Source organism: Triticum dicoccoides, chromosome 4A (genome assembly GCF_002162155.2).
Source record: "Triticum dicoccoides isolate Atlit2015 ecotype Zavitan chromosome 4A, WEW_v2.0, whole genome shotgun sequence".
Taxonomy (NCBI): domain Eukaryota; kingdom Viridiplantae; phylum Streptophyta; class Magnoliopsida; order Poales; family Poaceae; genus Triticum; species Triticum dicoccoides.
Window position 1 is genome coordinate 346,982,906 of NC_041386.1, and position 579 is coordinate 346,983,484.

A 579-nucleotide genomic window follows, 5' to 3' on the forward strand; every position below is an offset into this window, starting at 1 on the left:
TCTATTTCTGTTTTTATTTATCTATTTTGTTCTGTGTTGTTTTAGTTTAGTAAAATACTAAACCATTTTATAAAATCCTGAAAATAGTTATGTGGCTAGAGTTAAAATATACCAAACCACATAAAATGTTCCAGTAATTATTGGACATATATTATTTATATATCAAATATATATCCAATGCAAATAGCTATTTATTTAATTCAAAGGCCCAAAATAATTAACTCTGAGATACCAAAAATATTGTTTTGAGTTTTACCTCTTTGCAATATTTTCAGAGACTAAGAGGAACATTTTCTTGGACTTCTTTGAGGAGATTTTAATGTTGATCATTTTTAGAAGGTTTCTGAGGCTTTGAAAATTCCTCAATTCAAATTTCATTTGAATTAAAACATGATGCTCACATGAGATCTAGCCTAGTGCATAACAGGACCAGGGATGTGACAAAAAGTTTCTTCTAAATCTTGGATCAGGGTAGCCTTGTCCTTGCTCTTGACCACTATATCATCCATGTAGGCTTCCACATTTCTGTGTATCTGTGTCTCAAAAGCGACATGGACTACCCTTGCAAATGTTGAACCA